The sequence below is a fragment of the Neodiprion fabricii genome, chromosome 4 (assembly GCF_021155785.1).
Source record: "Neodiprion fabricii isolate iyNeoFabr1 chromosome 4, iyNeoFabr1.1, whole genome shotgun sequence".
NCBI lineage: Eukaryota > Metazoa > Arthropoda > Insecta > Hymenoptera > Diprionidae > Neodiprion > Neodiprion fabricii.
The window spans coordinates 30,054,450-30,074,299 of record NC_060242.1 but is presented as its reverse complement, the minus strand read 5'-3'; the positions used below and the strand labels follow the sequence as shown (position 1 = coordinate 30,074,299).

At 44.5% G+C, this 19,850-nt stretch overlaps 1 protein-coding gene across 1 annotated transcript in view; it reads left to right on the top strand.

The window, feature by feature from the left end:
* The window catches only part of LOC124181502 (lysine-specific histone demethylase 1A), a 221,706-nt gene that overhangs the window by 151,939 nt on the left and 49,917 nt on the right, over window positions 1–19,850 (top strand). The gene's annotated exons all lie outside the window — the stretch shown is intronic.

Sequence of the window (19,850 nt, the reverse complement as noted above, 5' to 3'; positions counted from 1 at the left end):
AACCGGTTCAAAGATATCGCATACAAGGTTTTCGAAATTTCAACAAAAATGTCGTTTTAACAAATTAGTGTATTTCGTGTAGTTTATCGGCAATTCGTGTGCTTTCAAAACACTTTCTTTCTGTGAGTGGCATTGCACCGCATGCCGGGAACAAAATCGTGGGCAACAGCTAGTCTGTAATAATGTTAACAGTGTTGAATCCATCAGTTGAACGATAAATCGTATCGATTGAATACACGCAAACTATTAATTTGCTTAATCATATGACATTCGCGAATAAGTAAGTGTTTGCCGGTAAGTAGCGAAATAATCTTGAAGATATATGGGGCATTCCATGTCAAATTTACCCCTTTTTTCCTTCACCATTTTTGATTCGTTCCGCGATTCTTTATACGATTCTACCACCCAAAAAAGGCATTCCTGAATTTTTTCAAATTTTTTTCGCTAACCTTTTTTTTTTAAATATTATTCAAACCCATTTCGAAAACAGTCGTTTTTAAAAATCTGAAAAAATTCTGAATAATCTATTTTCACAACATTTTCAATGCATAACATTGCAAGATAGAGTTTCGTTTGTTGAAAATATTAAAAGTGCTAAATAAAATCGAAAACAATCGGACCATCATGGTCCAGGTGTCAAAATGATCGAAATGAAAGACTCGATTTTTGAGACTTTTTGAAGATTTTTCATAACGTTTCAAGATGGCGTTTTATTTGTTGAGAATGTTTAAAGTGCTAAAAAAATAGAAGAAAAAATCAGCCCATCATCGGCCAGGTGTCGGTATGATCGGAATGAGAAGCTAGATTTTTCAGAATTTTTTCAGATTTTCAAAAACGACCGTTTTCCAAATGGGTTTGAATAATATTTAAAAAAAAAGGTTAGCGAAAAAAATTTGATAAAATCCAGGAGTGCCTTTTTTGGATGTTAGAATCGTATAAAAAATCGCGGAACGAATCAAAAATGGTGAAGGAAAAATGGGGTAAATTTGACATGGAATGCCCCATATATATATATATACATAGATTCTCTGACATGAAAAAAATCTTCCTCTTGACATTTATTGCATGAACACACCAATACATAGCTGAGCGATAATGTTATTTTCACGTGGTATCAAATTAAGCCGAAATCTCCGAACTGGAAATTTAGGTCGAACCGGTTTGACTAATTCGTGGCTTCGATCTTTCCCCTCGTGTCGTCAGTAATAATTTCCAACGAAAACTAGGATTAGCGACGGTGCTCGGATAGACGGATAGACAAACAGACGGACAGACAATCAAGTCGCCCCAGCTACCTCAATCGTGATCGCCATGTTTGATGACTTACCAAGAATTCGGCAATGGGATGTTAATGGAGCTGCTGGTTTGAAACATATAATAAAGCATCAATTATCATCCGCCGACTATTCAGTGATCGCGTTTAGGGCATTGTTAGGGCAGAGATCAATTTCAGGCAGTATAAGGTACATGTTTCCGGGTGGGGATGGGAATTGGAGGACGAGCAGTGACGTAAAAGTGTATAATCAGAATCCTTCGACTTCAAAATCAGCGAATTTTTAGTGCAAGTCACGATTGAATGTTGCTCGCGCGTTTTCATTCCACGATGCAATATCGCTTTACGTATAGATTTTCCATTATTTCACCGCACAGACTCTCTTAAATTCTTTCGTAATAAGAACAACAACAGCAACAGCAACAATGACAACAACTTTAACAATCATAATGATAAGAATAAGAATAGTAATAATGTGCATTTGCACAAGGGACAAGGAAAAATGCAGAAAAACATGCCCATCGGGTGTAGCTGGGTTCAAACCTTAGTTTGCCGGTTCGGCGTGCAAACGACATGACCCGTTTTACAATTTTTGCGATATGTCGCTCACAATTCGCTCAGATTCGGTGGGGAACGAGAGCAAGGCCGCGTTGGTGCCGCAAGGGGTTAATTGTCATCCAGTGTCAGATAACTAGGTTCAAACGGCCCGTGGTGCCGCAGAAACCTGGTTAAGAGTAGGTAAAGAAAATCGGTTGTAGTGGTTTGCATAACAACGATAGGCGTTTTAGCTCGTAAATGTACAACGTGCCGTATAATAGGAGCTGAGAATGCTAGATTCTATCTCGGTAACCTGGAGAAACGTGGAGGAAGCTCTGCTTTATGCGGGTAAAATTTTGGGACCGAGGAACACGCTTTGTTCCCCTACAGGAAACAAAATGTTGGTACCGACCTACGGACTCGTCTGTGTGTATAACATAGATACGGCAACGAATCCGGTGACTTGGACTCGGTCTATTAGATCGCCCGTTGCCCGTCCGGGGCCTCGTTCACGGTTGAGCCTTACTTGGGCCCGGGCCATGCGTAGAGGCGCTGCTCATTTATTTACCCGCGCTTGAAGTATTGACAGGGTGTAATTTACAAATCCTGGGTTTCGCTGGATTTATCGGGGATCGTCTACCCTCTCATTACTACCCCCGATCCGTTGAGCGGGCCCCTGTACAAGATTTTATACACCTCTCTCCCCTCGGTACCTACACATGCCGCCATTTACTCTTCAATCGCCCATGGCAATTATTATCAGCTGACCACCTCGCCGTGATTCGATAATCATAATTGCGAAATAACGAGGATCATAGTTAGCTCCGGAAAACGAGTCTGCTTCACTCTGCGGAAAAATAAGTTTCACCTTCGTGCTTATCCAGAGGCATAAATTGGATGAAAATTTAATCCAACGCATTTACTGCTACAATCCACTATCAACTGTTACCTATGTAGCATTGTATCGAACGATATGGTCGTAAAAAAAAATTGTCTAATCCAACGTGATCATTTTGTTCGTAGACCATCGACTTTTTACCCATAACCCATTAGTCACTGCGTCTATCGCATTTTAAGAAAAAAAAAAAATAAAGCCTTCAACTGTTATACCGAGAATATTCCAATGAAATCCCTCAGAGTAAGAGATCTTGTCCTCTAATCGAAAAGGCTGGTTACTCTGAGAGTGCAAAAAAGTTGTTTTTCTCTGCGGCCAAATCAAACAACCCCATTACAGTACTTGTCAAGGTGCGGGGCTCATAGCATGCTGGCGAAACCTGTAGATGGCGCGGACAGCAAAGACGAGGGAACTCGCGCAGTAACTTGCTCGTCGAATTAAGTACAGTCAGCTCACGTTTCGGCACCAAGGGAACGAGGGGGTGGCAAGGGCGGAGGGAGGAGGGAACGTGGCGACCGCAGGTCGCGCGGCGAGCTTGGCCCTGGCGAAGAAACGTGCGAACCGATCTTTGCTCAACTATCCGTTGTGTGTGCAAACTCCCGGACAGCTTCGGGGGCCGTGATTACCGGCGACCGCCAAACGGCGGCCCACGTGCAAATTACTTGGTGAACAATGCCAGCGGTCACAACAAAGTCCAATTAACACTTATCCAGTGTGCTTCGCCTGCTGCACCGAGCCCACGCCCTCGGGCTCCAGCTGCAATGCCTCTCCGTACCCTCTGCGCCTAGGCTCTGCACTTGGAGAAGGAGAACGTGGGGCGTATAACGTCCCTCATGCCGAGAGACACTCTCCGACCCATCAACCGTCTCGGGTCTCCCATCTCCTGTCGCCTGTCGTCGAAGCGACGCGAATGCGTCCTGACAAATGGCCTTCCCGGACAACTATGGTAGTTCCCGCTACGGTGACAGGTGAATAAACATAATCCTGTCGAGACCGAAGATAGTAAGAGACAATGGAAAACCGAGATGCAGGCGTAGCGATGCTCCGTAGTGAAATGCGAAGTAGGTTCGAGGTATCTTAGGATCTAGGGACATTTGTTGGCTGCACCGATATGCCGGCAAATAGGTGCTGTCGATCTGTTGTCGAATAAACACTAGGGCACCGTTGCCGGCATGAGCGCACAGCGCAAAGACCTTCCGAGGTTCGGTATCGATGAAAGCAGAAAGGTCATTTCTCCCTCCGGTGCAACGCGCCCCACCTTGGCCACCCTGACACCCCTGCATGCCGATCCCAAACCTGGCTCAATCCGCCGCCCGATGACTCACCCTGCAGAGAGTGCTACACGTCGCGTCGGTAAAATGCTAGCGAGTACATCCACGCGCGTGAAGCATAGTTTAAACCCGTCTCGGTCCGAGAAATATATTTTTCCAAGACACTAGGACGCGACATGTATTCGTGTGATGGGAAGTAGTGTGCGGCGAGCTTAGAGATAGTTATGATAATAAGCTACATTGGCCCGCATACGTTTAATGAATCTTCACCAGACAGACGTTTGGCTTCGACGCACGTTTCTGTCGGTCTCTGCAGCGCGGCTCCGTGTATCCCGCGCAAGACTTTCACCTTGAAATTAAATAGCGACCGGATGACCAAATGCGTGATTTATCGATCGTAGATTAATCAGACCGCGTGAGTTTGAATAGTTTCAACCTGTGGCACCCGAGTCGGAATGCCTGAAGTCCCGCGCTTACGATCAGGAAATCGAGGGTGGAATTTTTCACGGTTGAATACGAGAAGTTGGACCAACGAGCCTCTGGTCGGATGTCGTTTCGAGTTTTATTAAATTAATTGCCACCGCGGGAATCAATCGATCGAATCCGGGAACCAGTAGCCTCTGGGACATTTTTCTTCGAGCCTCTCTTCGGAAGCTGCTCATGCAGTGGTTAACGGAATGCGTTCGCTTCGAGCCCTTTTTTGCTTTTCCAGCTGCATCAACATGCACTGGATAGTGTAAAAAGTGGTTCACAGTTACCGATACTGGGACCAGTTGACAGACAGACGGAAGGACCGCCGTAGTGGGCTATAAACGAAGACCCGCGTATACGTGCACAACGTGTGTAACTGTCGAGTGCGGGGTGACTGTAACGCCCGGCTGTCGAAATCGAAGCTAACCGGCTCGCAATTGTTACCACTAATTTATTTCTTATAAATATATCATTCCTCTTCCCGTATGTCTTCACGTGCGCAGTGCACAGTGGCCAAAACGTTCATCTTGCAGTGGTTTGATCGAGCATCGGAAATTGCAGCAGCATCCCTGTCAATATTGGTGCTTGTTTGTTGCCGAATCAGTGGCTTCGAACTGCGAATTGATTCAGTTTCACGTAGATTCTTGACTCTCCGGATCAGCCGCGTTAACCATTTCAAAACGTGATTAATGCCAGTCGCTGTGGGGCTTTCGTCGTTGAAAATTTGTGTGCTGGAAACTATTGATATACCTACGAATTCTTCAAAAAAACAGGAGAAGGTCAGAAGAGCGACTTTCTAAAACGAGGAATAAAATCAGCAGTGACTCGTTTCGGGGAAGAAAGTTTTGAGTAAAAGATTGCGTGAAATGGATGGTAGGTTCTTTTGTACTTTGATTTTCAAGCATCGGTCGGAGGCGCAGAATCACAGAGGAAACCAAGTTCGAAAAGCCGGAGGCTTTTTCTTCCACCTGGATGTCCCGCTTTTGTCTGACCACGAATCAACGATTTTCCCGGCGAAGCGTTAACGACCCGGAGGTGCAAAAACTTTCCTAAACATCGAGCCAAAGTTTTCAAAGTGCTTCCAGCGCCAGATGCGTCACGAAGATGGACCAATGAAGAAGCTTGGATCTATTCAGAAACTCGTGTCTTTGAACATCCTGGGGTAGGTTTAACGCACGGTGTTTTACAAAATTTCTCCTCCATCGGCCCGAAAATTCAAATTTTCTCCTCTGCGAAGTGCCCTCTCCTTTTGACCTTGAATTTTTGTACGCTAACGAAGAAGCAGCTCATGGTAAGAAAGTCTGAAAACGAGGTGGAAAATGGCGAGCAAATAGCGGCCGAATCGCCGGTATCGTTCACCGCGAGTTCATTTCGAAGCGAAGATGGTCGAGTCGACTCAGGGTCTCGGCGTATGGCTCGTTAAAAAGTTGTTCGACCGGTTGGTCGCGTTGGTCGGTCGAGCTGACTCCGTGGTCCGTGGCCCTCGCTCAACACGCGAGCACACCGACGCGAGCTTCTTCCATCTCGGTCTTGCCGAGCTTTCAGACACTCGCTTCTTCCTCGTCCCACCTCCTTGGCCCCAACCGACACGCGGCGGCAAGAAGAGGAAGGTGAGGAACGAACCTCATAGTCGCAAGACTCGCCTGCATCTATTCCTCAGCAAACGACAGCTAGCCTGTATCTTCTCTGCGATGAATCTCCCAGTAGTTCTCGGCGTAGTTTGCATCCCTTAAAATTGCTCCGCATCTTTCCTCGCTTCACCTATTACCGGGGATCAATAAATCTGCGGAATCGCGGAGTACCGTTAATCAACTGCGTACAGTCTAACTAAGGCGAAACTTTGCATTACAGAAATCTCACGCGGCGTCTAGTCATTACATCAGCATTATTACGCACCTTGATAACAATCTATGGGAAGGTACAGGGTTTTTCTATAAATTCAAGAATTTCATAAAATTTAAGAAACGGTTCAACGGAACTCAATCCAGTGCAACGACGTTCAAGATATATTCTCAGATTCAGGTACTTCAGTCAACTTGTCATTCAAGGATGAAGATTCAGTCTTTCTTCTATTCTGTTACATACAATGATTCTATTATCGCTATTTTCAGTGATCTTTAGTCATTCCCGATTCAATCAAAGTCATATCATTACACAACTACTGTTTACCTGGGGAATGAAAAATTGTCTGAACACTTAGAATCTCGTTACGCGGTAATTTATCGTTGAGTACAAGTTTGGACATGTGATTCCAGGTACATCTGATGTCTCATTATTCGTTCGTGCGCATTCCGTTTCTCTGATAAAAATTGAACGATAAAATTTGCACGAATACGACTACAAATTTCACGATAGCGTGGATAAGCTTGCTCGCGTAGAGAGGCAAAGTAACGAATATTTCGAGCTATTACCGTCGGGTAGAATTACGAAGCTGGAACACGAATATCGGATCGGGCAGGCGTTATGATCGTGCGCTGCGAGTGACTCGCTGGCGTATCGAAAAGAGCGTATACGCCCGACATCCGGCTGGACCGGCTTGGCCTTAGTGACGTATTAATTTACGGAACGCGCCTGTCGCCACTGGAACGTAATAGTCACGCTTCTAGGGCGGTGTATCAATTGTCAAAGCGCCGTCTCCGTCGCCGAACCATATTCCCAACAATTTCACAGCGATCTCTTTCTGGTATCGTGCTCTCATCATTTTTATTCCACTAGTTTTTCTAGGTTCATTCCGGACTAAAACGAAGGAAAAAGCATGCCCGCTTCACGACCGCGTCACCTTGACCTTGAAATCGAAAACATGCCATCGCAGCATTTCCCGAGTAGACGAAGTTTTTTCTTTTAACTATTTTTCATATTTTCTTGTTCCGCCGACTTACTCGATGCCCGAACCACTTGTTATTTGGTACTCGATTCCTGGAGGTTGATATATTCTCACGGAGCTGAAAAATGATCTACGGTAATATTGCACGCGATCCACCTGGCTTCGCGATGACACCTTGTCGAGGCGATGGAGCTTAAGTTTCAGTGTCGCATCGACGATATATCTCTGTGTCCTCGTGTATGCGGATACCGACTACTTTCTCTCTCATCGAGTTTATACTGTCAAGGTCCAACTTAGGTTATTCAATAAGTTAACGCCACGCTTCCACGTGACTTCTGGCTGGGGTTCCATCCCGTCCGATAACTTGTCGACATTATCAACTCGGCAGAGTTTTACGAGTGCTTAAAGCACGCTGGTTGTGTGAATTATCCTTCTGAAGAGTGGCGCGACGGGAAGGCTGTGCAAACAGTAAACGCACCCTGCAGGAACTTACACCGCGGGCTGTAGCGCCGCGAGACGTTTTATTGTAACACATACATTGATGTATATGCGTATATGTATACTTCGCACCAGTCGGCACACACGGAAAGCTGTTATAAGAAAGATGGGATGGGGACGTGATTTGCGTACTTTATTCGTTTCCAGGAAACCGTTCCTCGTTATATATATTTACATATCGTAATATATCGGTGCCTACTCCCTTAAATATTGCGAGGCTGTTATGACGCCGAGTATATAATTCGCAATTCAGATAATAAGGAAAAAAAAAAAACGTTGTAGAAAAATTGACATATTTACGGAAGCCGTGATCGAAAGGTAAATTATGTAACGATGCGGTGGTCAAATTTTAAGATTAATGTATAATCCACCGAACGTTGTATCAACGCAAGCAAAAAGCTCCTCGAATAATTTGGCACGCGAGACAAAAATCTTCTGGTCCTTTCTATGGAAAAGTTCCACAATCCGAAAGATTTTGTTACTATTGGAAACGGGATTCAAACGGTGAAATCATTGTACAAAAATTTCCAAACATTGAAAATAAAGAAATTCTCATTTCAATGTAAATTGTAGTACATAAATGGTAAGACGTGCTTTACTAGGGTTTACCTGATCTAATATATAACAATTAACTAACAAACATTAATTGTGAGTAGAAGTAAAAAATTTTGTCCGAGCGTGAATGCCATAATCCAATTGAATGTCTCCGTGCTGGTTATCCGCAAATTATTCTCCCGAGGGTCGTCGGATGGGTGGAAATAAATTCAACTTTCGTAAACGAATCTGAACGTTTCGTTAGCTCATACGTAGCTTTCGGTGAATCGAAAGTTATCGACCGGCGACGCACGCGCTCTTCTCTACGAATCCTCCACTTTGGCTAGCGGTATACGCGCACGTATAACCCCCACGCAAGGATCCAAGGATCCTTTTCTGCATGCCAAATCGAGATCACACACTTTCATAAGTCCTTACGCGTCAACGCACGAACACCCTGCGGGTCCTGATAGTGGTGTCGCATGTCGTGCCACGTGTAACACGGCCAACACCCTCGTGCGAAACCCACCGCACTTGGCTATCCGTCGCTTCCGTCCTCTCTGTGATATAGGCGAACTTCTAGGAGAGCGCGGCTGGAGAAGATAGCCGTTCTCACCCCCGGCAACTCGGCTTCTCCGATCCGCCGTTCCTCTTTCCGCTGGATAACGCCGGGCAATCGCGTGACGCATGTCCCATTGTTCGCCGATTATGACGTCACGCCGCGCCATGTTATGCTAATGACGTAAACGAGGTGAATTTCTTTCTGTCGCCGACCTCTTCCGCCATTCCCCATCCCCGAATTCTTTGTTCCTTTTTTACATCATTTTGACGCTGTCCCTTTCCCTCAAGGATGTACCTTCCTCTTCGTCTCTCTTCACCCTGCCGCGCGGGCTTCGGAGTATCTTGAAAATCCTCCCGGACAAATTATTCAATTTACGGCGGATCAAAGGCGGGCCGAATTGTTGGCGCTCGAATGCATACATTGCCTCCCACGGGAGGATCTATCGGCCGTGTCATGCTGACTTTCTCATCTGGCATCGATCGTTTTCCGGCTTTATCCATCGCGCTGGTTAGGTACTTGTCGTATACACACGGCTTACGCCTCCGCTGCTTATCATCGTGACCCCAAAAATGTACAGAACTTATTTTTGTCTGAGAAGTTGACTGGCTAACACCAGTTCGAAGCATTATATATGAAATCCCAGATTGTTATGTATTACAGCGAAAAATCCAAACGATAATATGCTATGGGGCGGTAAAGTACGTCTGCTATTCTCAACCCTTCTGGGTCGTAAAGTTTTTTTCTTGTATCATTGCGGGCGGTGTTGAAGCAATGGATTGCCACTTAGGTCGCTCATTTACCGCAAAGTCTATGCGAACTGAACCAGAACAAATGACCGTTAATGAAAGCTATTTTACAAATTGAGGGAATCTTTTCAAATTAGTTCTGATTATATTGGTAAATGGTATTGTCGAGCGAGAAACAACGTAGTTGGATTCGAGCGTTTGGAAATATCAAAGCGATTGCGGAAAGAAAAACTAACAACTACGAGTAATTTCAATGTAATTGAGATACGCACAACTCGCGTTGGTGATTCAAATACCTAATATACAATTACTACGCTCTTTTGTTTATTCACATTTTCAGCAACGTGATAGACACGTTTTGTAACAGTTTTGGCAGAGTAAACGTCCAGCTATGCAAACGTGACGGATAATCAATCGTCAAAATTGATCCTTGGGCCCGGGTCAAGAGGGGTCAAATCTTTTGAGGGAAAATATTCATAAGTATAAACTTCAGAGGAACAGAAAAGTTCATAGCCTGTCAGCTGTCAGCCTGTCAATTCACAAGGAACAGCTCGGATACAGATCCCACTTTGAAATCATGCATATCGTTGTTTTCCACAAGATTCGCTGACAGTTATTTCTCATACGTTTCTTCGAATACCGATCGATCCTTTATTTTTTTCATTCTGCTTGTCACTATCAACTTGAAAAGGAAATTGATTTTCTAATTGAATGTTACTTTCTTCTGTTCCAGGTGAGTCACGATTTCAATACATCGATAAGCGTTGAGTGAGTATTTTTGATACTCACTGATGTATATATTCTTCAGTTCTTCGTTGTGATTAGTTGCCTGCGGAGGGAGGACCTAACATACATTGTATTATTACGCTACCGTTAATCCTTTAATAGTTTTGCATATTTTACGCTAAAGACAGGCCTGTCAGAAGCGTGGACCAGCAGCTTCACGGAGGCTGCACAGCTGTCCTTAACGAACTTGCGTGATCCATGGCGTGATAAGGTGGAATATAGAAAGGAGTATAGGTATAGGTTCATAGTAGCGCAGCGTCGTTATTATTCATTACGCATTTTCTCGCTGGTTTAAAATTTATATAGGTGCGCATTTGAAACACGAGCTCTAATTTTCAATCGAAATTCCTCTGAAAATTTCCCACAAAAATAGATGAAACAGCGAAGCTGGGTAGAGGCACCGTGCTTTGGTACGACGTATAAATTGAATACTGCGATAGAAAATTCAACCTTACAAAGGGTTGACAAAGAGAGAAAGCAGTTGAAACTTTCAGCTCGCTAAAAGCATTATCCGAAAGCTATTGAATCGGATTCTACAAGCTAGGATAACTGTCGAGAGCTGATAGTCTCACGTTACGCATCTGCCGCACCATGAGCGATCTTGCCTTGCCGTGGAAACGAAGATAACAAAGAGGCGGTTCGAGAAGTAACTGCGATATATGTTGAAAACATCGTGAAATCGAGAATATAATGACGGCAGAGTTCGAGTTTCCTGAAATCGTTAATATTACGACAGTACGGTGAGGGTTAAGAGAGATCCTCGATCGGAGATGCTGGGCCATATCTGGCTTCGGCTCAACACCGAATCAGGCCCAAACCTGAGGAGAAGGATGGGCGGCAGGGTAAAAGGGTCCTTGGGGAGGAACCTGATGGTATCTCGCTTCACCGGACCGTTCGAAGGGAATGCAGAGGGCTTTACTGCAGCTTGAGTGCCTTAAATATCATTAAGCCAGCTTATCAACTATCGGCAAATCTGTATCTGAACAGCCTCGTGTATAACAAAAACCAACGAACTTGAGACGAGCGAGTTCAAAAAATCTCGATGTTTCTTCGCGCACGGATGAGTTTACTCTGACGCTCATTCGCGCCATCCCCGTTTCACCTTTGGTCGTGAGGTTCTGATTCGAGATCCTATACAACGTCGCGTCGCGTCGGTGCGAGGATAGTGTCCCGGTTTTCTAACCTATACGTATACGCATGATACTTGAACAGTATCGGGTGGAGCTACAAAAAGAACGGAGTCGAACTTATACGTGGTTGTATGTTATTGGTGGGTAGTAGTACTTGAAGAGCGTTGTACACATGCATGTATACATTATATCCACGGTATATTTACGGGTACCTAGACGCAAGGAATATCGTCGACATGAAAGAAACACCGCGAACACGCGATGCCGGTTTCGAAAAAAACGGAAATTGTGAACTCCTGGATTCTGTGCCTCGAATCGACCGACTCCTGGAGGTTGAACCTGGACGGTAGCCTCCGAATGGCTCCCCAAATATTTGACCACTTATATCTCTACTTATATTTGCCTTTTCTGTTAAGTCGCCTCTTTCCCCTCCCCGCGACGGCCAATGCCCGCAATGGTCACTCGGGTTGAGACCTTAACTTGTTTGAGCTACGTGGACCGAACAGAAGCAATAATCATCTTCTTGTTTTCTTCAATGCCGGTGAAAGCATACCGAAAACGGCAAAATGAACTCACTTCCGAGTCCATCTCGGAATTTCTTTACCACGTATAAAACCTGAATACTCACGGAGTGTGTACAAAAGAATCGCATACACCCTTCGGTAATTAATATTTTACGGAAGAGCTAATTGGTATTCGAGTTTTCGATTCTGATCAGCTTCTCGGCTATCACGTATACACTCGGAACACGAAGTCACACTTGCGTAGGTTTCGGCGTTCCCAACCCCGTCTTACGGAATTTTTCTCCATTTAAATAAATTCCATTTTCTTTATCCCGTTTTCAATGTCTTCGTTTACTTAACACTGGCCGTTCAAGAGTGTGAATATTTTGTCGCTTCTATTCAATCCGTTTATCCGAACGTCTGAACCTGAGGATGGAAAAAAGGTCGGGATCGACGGTGGGGCAAACGGAACGCCGGGGTTACTTAGGATAGCCGAGTCTACAGACCCGAAATGCCTACCTCGGATTCTCGATACATAACTCTAAATTAAATAATTGCTCGTTAACAAGGTAGCATTCAAGGCATTCGAATGCCGGCTGTTGTCGGGAGCGACGCGCAGACGCTTTTATAGCCGTTAACTATTCACTAGGATATGTCACTGGGCTGTCGCCGCTCCAGGACAACCATGGGAAACCCTGAACAGCTTCTGTCTCCATCTCCCCGACGTTCTTGACATCTTTCGTTCGCCAAGGATAACACTTTGTTGGCACAAGCATAGAAAATTTGTTTTCTTATTAGCGCACAAGCTCGAGGATATTTTGATACCCCGGTTTTATGGAATTAACCAATTTAATATGTACATAAATCGAGAGATATTCTTAGCTCCCCAAACGGAGACGCAGGTCTTGGTAACGAGCCTGTAATAACACCACTTGTTAGACGACCGATTTATAGTGATCCCCGAATGATCAGCTCGCTGGCTAACAATAAGTTGCTCTTATTATGGAAGATGATGCTTCCGGGCTTCTTGAACGGCGTCGCATGCGTATCCGCGTATCGGTTACCGTCCAAACTGCTCCCACTCTGGCGGACTACACGTTGTTGTTAATACAATAAAAATTCGAATAGGCCTTTTCATCATAAGACGAGCGCAAGCGTAGCCGCCATGTTGAAATAGCGGTAATTCAAAAGATTCGTACTGTTCGTACAAAGTATGCTCAAATTAATAATGTTTCATTTTTAATTGTTATATGCGGGCACTTTAACATGATTGTTTACAAAAAGCAGTACGAAAAAGATGGCTGATGCTAACGCATGCGCACAAAACAATTTTTAGATGAAAAGGCCTATTAGTACAGTAATCTCGATGCGTACTCTTCAATGGTGTGTACACGAATAAAAAAAAAAAAAAAATTTTTTCAAATCAATATATGAAAGATATCATAGTCAGAGAGCAATGTGAATTTGAAAAAGTGCACCAGATATTTCAAGTCAATACTTGTACCAATAGCCGTTTGGAAGTAACACAATCTTGTTCGAATGAATTGGTGAAGTCTTCCATTTGATTACAGCTTGCGGTTATATCTGAACCGTGTCAAGTGATCAGCGAGCAGAGAATGCCCATTGGCTTGATTGCGATTTATCGATAACACAGCTATAGCCGGAGTTGAACAATTAGTAGCTAGATAACCATTAACACGCAATCTAGACTGGCGGTTACACGGCGTGCAAATATATTGGCTACCACCCATCAATAAAGCTAATAGCGCGAACGAGACTTGTCGACGCCTGCAGGACGAGCTTGACGCAGTTCGGACGCACGCATGCATACGGTCAACTTGTACAATGTGAGCGCTAACCGTCGCTGTCGCCCATTTTGCATCGGAGCTATATATCGAGAATACATGTAGCAATAGAGCTCGCGGTAATTAACGTAGCACAGCTAAGAAGCTGAGTCCAGGATTTTTAATGCGACGAGAACGTAACCCGAACACAACGACTCTTGGAACAAAACGAGCTTCAGCTCTTATTCCTGACGAACGAGCGGTCATTTCTTACTAATTGTAAGTACCATCCACCGAGACTAAACCGCTCAGAGATCTTTGACACCGGTCAAATTTCTGGGACGAGGTACAAATGAATCCTACGGAATTGCAGCCAAGTTGGTTACTTGCGGTAAAAGTTGCAGGATCTTTCGCTTTCAATCAACAAATCTACCTTCAAACTTTGAACAATCGGCAATTCTGGCTAGGATCCAGCCACCGTCACCATCGAATCCGTAATCGAATTGTTTTACTTGTATTTCACAGCGTTTCCGTTTGACTCGGATACATCCCGACCTAATGTAGCCTTATGATAATGAGGTTTGTCTGTTCGCGACCATTTGTCCAGCACTTAATTCGACTCTAGTTATGTACAAGAACGCTCCGGGTTGAAACGAAATCCAACCGGTCGCCCATCGCCCGTGCGTCAATTGTACTTTATTAGAAACTTAAACCCACCGGGGCTGAAAATACGATAAAGGTACGACGCCTCTCCGTAGGCTACCGGGAGTCGGTCCGCAGCCGTAATATATATTGGGCACCCATTTCAATTCATTATCGGCTGATTGGAATATATGCGTTTCGACGATCGCATCTATATGCATGTACACGCTCCCCACGTACATAACCAGTTATTATTATTCTTTTTACTATCACGAGCGAAATATACAATTTAACGATTTACTCTCAAGAGAATATAACACATTCCGTACGCTCTCTTCATGCTTCATCACATGAAAATAACCCCGTTACCAAATCGGCGGTTCAAATCGTCTCTGATTATGAGCTAATTTATTGCTGGACTGTAAATATCATCGACTAATTAGAAGCCTGCTTACCAGCTTTGCCGGAGTTCTTTTTTCTGTTTTTCTTTTCTTTTCCAGTCTGTACCTTTTTTTTCTCCCCATCGTTCCTTCGATGTACGCAAAACTATTATAGCCTGCGGCAATTCCTCCGTGAGCGACGGAAGGAATTCCTTTGACCAACTTTGGATAACACGGGATGAAATATAAAAACGTCGCGCCGGATTATTTCCGATGGCTGGCACGAGGAATGGGTGTGACACGTTAATCGGAAGGGGTTCGTTTGCCTGACTCAGCGAGTCAAGCTCGCTGACACCTGATACTGGACATTTGGTGAAAAGGCTACCCGGTTTTGCCAGCTTGAGCTCTTCCATCTCCTTCACATCCTCCTGCAACTCGATGGAGCACGGTTCTCATCGGCGTACCAGCTAGACACGTTTGCCGAGATTCTCACGATAAAAAAACGCGCGGACGAGTAGGTAGTAAAGTTTCAAATTTCATTCGATTGAGTCGATCCCTTATCGCCACTCGTTTCTTCCAGTAAATGTATTGATTTCTTTGACGCTTTCATACGATAAAAATCAAAGTCCGGTCCGGCATTTGAATACTCTTTGAGGACATCCGGCGTCTTTCAAGCTCTCGATTTTCATCGTTCTGCAATTGTTCAACTTTGCTCGATCATGCAAATTTCAACGGATATCACACAACAGTCATTGAAACGGACGCGAGCATTCGACCAGCGAGGATAATAGAATTTTCCTTAGTGGCGTAATGTGGGTCGGTTATCCTTAACTGCTCGGTAAAAACCATCGATTACGTGCATCTGGCCTGATAATTGCCGACTTGTGGTGGGATGAAAAGTAGAGCAGCTGTTTTCAGTGTGGTTAACCCACCGGAGATTCCCGACTTCTGATTACGAAGGCAAGCGCAGCGGTCGTCGGTGTGGGAATACCTAGTGTGAAGGCGCTGCACAGAGAGCTACGTAGTTACGTGGATGGTTACTTACTCGGGTCCCGTGATATTTTTTACTCTCTTACGCCGAAGCTACAGCAGTGGCTGTAAAGGAATTCAAGATCAATGTTCGAGCGTGGTTTTATTTTTCCCGATACATACTAATTAAAGGCCATTAACTTTAACGAAATAATAAACCTTGGTATCGCCGCAAATAAACAAATAGTTCCTAGGTCAACCAGGAATTCTCGTTTTAATTATTTCCTTCCGATCGCAGGAATTACCGTGGAACGTATGTAATACTTCTTCTCATTTGGTTGCAATTAACCACCGTCGTACCTGTATCTCTAACAATCAAGGATCCTATCCACGTGTCATCGGCTGAATCGCGGTCCAAGTGCAGAAAGGCTAGACGGTTATGGGATTCGTATAAAGCGCGAGAGAATCGGGAGAAGCAAGAGAATATCATGCCCATTCGTTATTTCCTGCATTGCCATATTTGCTTCTTATATAAGAAACAACTCTGCAGAGGCCGTGGCTGGAAGTGCCGTTCACAGCACTTTGAATATCGAGTGCTTCTCTGTGTTCTACCAAATGTTACGCTGACTTCTTCCGTGCCGCGGTTACCTCTTAGCTGACCATTGTATTCTCGAGTAGAGAACCGCTAGGGTACCGATACATGATTTGTCAATAACTATTCTTCATGCCTGTTTATTCAACGTGTTGGGCAATTTTGAACCCATACTACTTCAGACTCTACTCAGATCTACCTATTTCCTTAGATGAGATAACGATAACCCGTCAATTATCAGATTCTGCCAGTTTTATATCCTTCTCTTGCCTGACGATCGAATCTACGATAGTGATGTTGCCTGTAATGTTACAGAATTGAACAACGTGAATAAATGGTAACTGTATGTGATTCTAATTCCGCCTCGATCACTAAATCGAGTAAATCATGCTTTTACCTGAAGTCGCGAGTATGATTTCGTTGAAGTGTATTCGGTCTATGTGGACAGATGTGACCCAGGAAATCGTACCGCTAGTAGTTTAATCCTGAAATATTCGTATCTCGATAGTGCGTACTTGAGATAGCACGATACGTGGCTACGTTTGAAAATCAGGAAGTTATTTGTATATGAATTCGATTCTCGATAAATCGTTACAAGACATCGTGCACCGTTATGTATAATGTATAATTTACAATATTTCTCAAGAGAATTGCCGTTATTTCCAAGTCTCCTGGTCTCTGGGTACTGTATCACAAGTCAACAGCAAATTTTATTAAATAAATTTAAAAAAAAAAAAACGAATTCTAGAATCTAGAGTGACACGATTGTAAGAAACAAAAAGAAAAAAAACGACTGAAACAAATTATGAACACATTTAAATACGACCGTGTCATATCCGGTTGTAGCTTTGATAGTTCGGAGAAAAACAATCTCAAGTCGATGCTCGGTGATTCGATGCAGCCGAATTAGCAATCGACTTTTGTTCTATCGGCAGGCGTCTCACCGTCCAACCAGTTTCGAATCTTACCTCAGCCGAGCATCAGGCTAGATGAAAAGGAACACGCGGCGGTGATTTGAAAGAGTTTTAAAGATCAGTACGCGGGTGTACGGGCTTTTACTATAATAGGGTGCAGGAAGAAAGCCACAGACCGCGTGCCGAGGTGGAAGAGCAAGGTATGGATAAACGGAGGCTCAAAGCCGGCCACACATCACGGCTCGCCGCCGCGCCGTGACGAATGGTCTTCACGAGCAGAGAAAAACGTACGCGATCTCTAACAATGGTCTAAGCAAAGGATCGACACTCACGGGACATACGCTCGGCCACTACAATGGACTTCACCGTGGCTTACGAATATGCTACCGATGCCCAGAATCTGTCAAGCCGTTGTCGTTCACGCTACTTCGGATTGATTAATCGAAGTCTTGTCCAAATCCGTCCCACGTCCTACATGCAGCATTCTAGTATTTCTACTTTTCATCCAGATGTTCTGTCAACAACGTATCCATCCACTGACCACATGCCAAAGAATTCGAAGTACTTTTTTACGCTGATGACTCCTGATAAACTTCCGAAAACTTATTCATCGTACTTCAGAACCTCCGTTGGAGGATCGGTGTTCGCTATTTTCAACTTTCATCGTCGAACTCGGAATGTGGCTAACTGTCGAAGAATGGATCGTCGGGATCGAAGAATTTTCGGAGCTGGAAAGTCAACTTTGCTGGCGCAATAATAAATAGGGCTTTTGCCCGGAGAGAGTTCCGAGCATAGATCTTTTCTCTCCTAAAATGGTAGGAGGTAATGATTGGAATCCTCTAAAGTTCGTAATTCTACAGTGATTGGGCACCGGCACTGGACGTTTTCTCTTTGGAAGGCTCATCGTGAGCCGTGGCTACAGGCGTAAATGTGCCTTGAAGGGGAGGGCATAGAGGGGGAGTGAGTTGGGCCGTGATTGACGGGCACTCGGGCAGCGGCCCACCGTTAATAAACAAAACGCCAAATTATCATATTCGAGGCTGCAGTACCGAGGAAAGCGCGGGAGGAGGAGGAGGATGACGTTGAAGATCGATTGGAATCTTGAACGTCGCTATATGCAGTGACTCACTTCACACCGGTGCATTTTGATCTAACTTTTTTCGTACCACCATGGATCTACTTGAAGCAGGATAAAAAACGGAATCCGCTTTCGAGATTATTTCACGACAGTAATTCCTACACCAGGGATTTACCGGCAACGTGCGCTTCTTCTTCTCCAACGGATTGAAACGTTAATTGAACCGACCTTGATACTTCACGTGTAAATCCTAATCCAGCTAGCTGGCGTCTCGAGCCGAGGCGTTGATCTATCTAGGCTTAGAAAGTCCAAGGGTACGTTGAGTTGCGCAATCCGATTTAATGCCGTAGAATCGATAGGATCTCTGGCATCGCCAGTCACTTGGTCAATGACACGAAGAGTTTATTAAATATATGCCGCGCGTATGTTGCCTACGATTGACTTATTCGAGTTCGTCGGCTAGTTGTTCCTTTGCATAATATCACCAGCGTGGAAAACTTGTCGGAAGTGTTCTTCCGTCTGGTTGCAAATCAATCGGCTTATCGATGCGGTGGGAATAAAGCATATTGTTTTTGCGTCGTGCCGCTAGGCTCCATCTCGTAAGAGGTGCACATTACCGCGTAACGAGTATCACGTCGCGTACGTGTTGTTGTCAATCAACGAGCGCTCCTCTCTTGCTATTTGGTAATCATCCGAAAGAAAGCATTAACCTCGTGCCGCAAGACCGCTCTAGCTAAGATCCTCAAATGCCTGCAGTTAAGCTATTTACATTTTAATTAGCTCCCCCTTTTCGATACTCAATGCTTCTGGCCACTGACCTCCTCTTACACGCCTCTACTTATCCCGCCCAACTTCTTCGATCATTTAATCATAATCTAATAACCGGCTGACACAAAAAACCAAGCTGATGACAGTGTGCAGTCTACGCACACACACACACACATGCGACTATCGTACACGCCCGATGCACGGAACTATCTCTCCTCCAACACGTGCTTTCATGCCGCTCTGTGCAGGAAACACTCGTGCCGCATACCGGCCTCATCCTAAGAACAATATGCAGCTTTCTGTCTACCCTCGCTTGAACCATGTAATTTATTTAATTATTCTTCCACACTTGCGGCTCGAGTGTCTTATATCGGCTTGGTCAGTGTCACTATTTTCTCTCAACTATCAAACGGTGGTTCAATTAATTCATGCAATGCTGCACAGGGTCGCACACATTCACGCGTGATACGTACATTATTATACTCGTTGTATACGTGCCGGTAGAGTTATAATGGGGGGGTGTATGTGGATGTATATACGTTTGGGAAGATGTTATCTCAAGCTCAAAGCACGGTTGAAACCATCGCATGGAGTTCTGGACGCCTACGCCACATGGCAGTGGCGTTCCACTGTGATCGTTTCGTTTCGTTTCGTCTCTTTTATTTTCCTAAATTTTTTTTTAGAAATTCCTAT